Here is a 4,020-nt window from a genome sequence, read left to right on the forward strand (position 1 = left end):
TGTTTATGATCTTTCTGTGCTATGCTACTCCTGCAAACTTCATTAGTTTGACGAACCATCATCTTCTCTTCCTTCCTTTGCTTCTTTTACAGTCTCTTGGACCTATTCTGTTATTCTTAATGTTCATCTGTTGTCTGTCATTCTCATTATATGTCTCGCCCATGTTCATTTTTTTTTTTTCACAGAAGTTGTCAGAATATACTCTGCTTTAGTTTGCTTTCGCTTCCATGTCGTTGTTTTTCTGTCTCTTAATGTTATTCCCTTCATTATTCTTTCCATAGCTCTTTGAGTTGTAACTAGCTTATGTTCTAAGGCTTTAGTAAGGCTCCAAGTTTCTGATGCATAAGTTGATACTGATAGGACAATCTGATTAAATACTTTCCTTGTTAGAGAAAGTGGCATTTCAATTTTCATAGTCTCATTTTGTTTACCAAAGGCGCTCCATCCCATGCTCATCTTTTTTTCAACTTATTATTACTAGGTAAGCTACAACCCTAGTTGGAAAAGCAATATGCTATAAGCCCAAGGACCCCGGCAAGGAAAGTAGCCCAGTGAGGAAAGGAAATTAGGAAACAGATAGAGTAGTATGCCTGAGTGTACTCTCAAGTAAGAAAACTCTAACCCAGGACAATGGAAGACCATGGTACAGAGGCTATGGCACTATCCAAGACTAGAGAAAAAGGGTTTGATTTTGTAGTGTCCTTCTCTTACAAGAGCTGCTTACCATAGCTGAAGGGTCTCTTCTACCTTTTCCAAGAGGAAAGTAGCCACTAAACCGTTACATTGCAGTAGTTAAACACTTGAGCGAAGAATTTTTGGTTATCGTAGTGTTTTCAGGTGCATAGGGAAAGAGGAGAATGTGTAAAGAATTGGGCCAGACTATACAGTGTATGTGTAGGCATAGGAAAAATAGCAGTAACCAGAGAAGGATCCAATGTAATACTATCTGGCCAGTCACGCTCAGCCCCGCCCCACGCCCCCGTCCCTCGGACATGGGGGAGAGGGAGTAGTAACTGAACAAGTACTGTACAGCGAAGAGAAATATTTATAATAAATATAGATGAATAGAGAGAGAGAGAGAGAGAGAGAGAGAGAGAGAGAGAGAGAGAGAGAGAGAGATGTGTATTTGCTCATATTTATTACTGTGTATATTATGGATACAACAAAACATTTTGAGGAACATACTTTTTCTTCTTCAAATTCTAAGGTCCTATCAGCATGCTGTTGATAAAAGCAAAGTAGTGGATGAATTTTATGGTATTTTAGACAAAAGTTCAATCTATCTTTCTATCTATCTATCTATCTGTCTATCTGTTATGTAAAGGGGAAAATTTCACACTGAATAAGGTGATATGTGCATTTGATTAAGTATTTTATAAGTTTTATTCGTTAGTTAAACAATAAAAAGACATTGATATAAATAGAGAGAGAGAGAGAGAGAGAGAGAGAGAGAGAGAGAGAGAGAGAGAGAGAGAGAGAGAGAGGAGAAAAAAATAATTGGAGTGAAGTGGTACTCAAAAGCCAATGTTGATGAAAAGTGATTACGTCTCTGGTTAAGTTAACCAAAACAACCGGCCAAACAATGAAACATATCGAGTGACTCACGCAACTGAAATGCACGCCGGTTCGCCTGCCGAGAAACTGGAAGTAACATATGACGTTACCATTACGTCAGAAGAGGGGACCAATAGAACACAAGAAGATTCACATGACGTGACGCAATTACAACGCCCTTATTCAAAGCTACTTAAACCGTTGATGGCATAGAAGAAGCGGCTCTTTCCTACAGTAAACCGCCATAGTGGGTTGTCCCTTCTCCCTCTCCCCCCGTCATGAGGCGAGGCCCCACATCAGGTGCAGAGTTGGCCTGCACTAACTAAACATCAAGTTAACAAGAAGATATTTTCCAAAGACGGACAACGAAGGGACCGAGTTCCCTAACTGCCAACAAATTACCTTTCAACCGGGAGGTATAAGATTATCTTCGGTGAAGGAGAAATTACCAAGAAGAGTGTCAATGAGTGGACACATTTACGAAAAATTGATCCCCTAACCTCCCACAGCGAACTCATGGATTTCGCATCCCGAATGCTGAAGTGGTAGCAGAATTATACGGTTGCAGCCTCCAATCTTCAAGGGTTTTTATTGTTCCAGTCTGTATTCAAAACCCAATTACTCCACGTAGAAGAATACTGTAAAACTAATGTACATCAAGTTCAAGAAGTAAAGTTAAGGAACTATACGGCATTTTACCATCACCCACTTTCCTGAGGGTCTAAATATAAATAATTATTTGCACTGATATGATTAACTGAGATACTTTTATTAATTAAAATAATATGAAAGTGGTGCTTAACAAAAGAAATAGAAAATGCCCCCAACGCGCATCACAAATGGTGGCAACTTAAATGGATAAAATGCCTGTGATATTTTTCAGTGCAAACATTAATGTATAACTTCTTTCAGATACCAGTTGTACACCTTTGCAGAATAAACATCAAGATGCCAAATAAATAGAAAGGACGTGAGACGAAACAAGAGTCTAAACACAAGAAATAATTACCGAAGCGAAGATGTAAATAAAAGGACAAGAAAGAAGAAATGAGTAAAAGAATCTCTCTCTTAAATACGTCTCTCAGTTCAAAGTGAAAAACTTGTCTCTCATTTAGGAATAGGAAAAAAAAATTTCTCGATGGGGTTTCTTGAATGATGCATGAATTATTTTGTATTTTTTCTTGTGTAAAATAAAATGTATTATGAATTTTTTTAAAATTGATGGTAATGACGTTATCAGCCCAAAGAATATAGAAGTGAAATATGATTTAGAATTACACAAGTAGGTGAGAAATACAAACGAGCAACTTCCCATAAAAAAGTGAGTTTAAAGAATTAACACAAATTACTAACCCCGCTTACATGAATTCAGTAGGGAAATTAACACAAACAAATTTTTGTGTGTGGAAATATAGGTAGGAATAACCAAGATAAAAGAAGGTTAGTGAAATATACCGCGAATAAGTGGTTAGCTGATACTGAAAGTAGAATAGTTAGTCTGAGAATAAACCTTGAGACAGCAAAATCAAACAGGCTATGTTAACCGTGAATACAAATGTAAGTGATGCTCACGCAACCTTGAATGATAAGTAATTTAAAAATGTAGAAAATTTGAGCGAGTTTCAAAAATAATGTAGGCAATCATGGCGATCAGCCAAAGAGACAGACAGGTTAACAAATCTACATAAGTTCCTATAGGTAAAATATGAGGGTGGCTCGGTAAATGAAATTGCCACACAAATGGAGGATCACGTAGCAGCAGTAAAAAAGACATGATTCCTTTGCTAAAGGTAAGTTTATTGCTAATGATAATTCCCTATATGTAGAAATAAATGAGGCATTAAAATATGTGACAAGTAGCATCCTAGATATAAGTTTTACGAAGAGAAAGGGGAATAAGGGACTAATAGCCAAAAAATCCTACCAGAGAAGTTTTGAGTAATTTAAGTAGTTGGAGGGAAGTTAGAACAGTAGACTGGAACGAGGCGCAAATTACCCTAGAGTTAAAAAGAATGATGGGCAGAAATTAAGGTAAAAAAAAAAAAAAAACAGTTAAAACAAATAGAGAGGACACATTTAAGTCTAGGGAAAAATTACATAAAAGGGGATAGAAATCAGGTAGAATAATGAAAAAGGGGCGACATACAGGGCAAACAGGCAGGCACAGAAATAAAGAACCCCATCATGAAATAAACAAAGACACTTCTCAGAACGCTCTCCGGCACAAAGAAAGTGAAATACAAATCCTCCAAATAGTGAAAAAGAAATGAATTAAAAATAGTTAGCCGGATAGAAAGGAAGTCAGGAAGACGAAAAATATTATATAGGAAAGATAGGCATATGTAGCGGAGGTACATCCACGTTGCAAGTGACTATTTTATCTTATAGAGACTCTGGCAAATATAGTTGATATACTAGGATTCAATACAGTGATAAGAATATTAAAAAAAAAAATACCTGCTTCTA

The sequence above is a fragment of the Palaemon carinicauda genome, chromosome 12 (assembly GCF_036898095.1).
Source record: "Palaemon carinicauda isolate YSFRI2023 chromosome 12, ASM3689809v2, whole genome shotgun sequence".
NCBI lineage: Eukaryota > Metazoa > Arthropoda > Malacostraca > Decapoda > Palaemonidae > Palaemon > Palaemon carinicauda.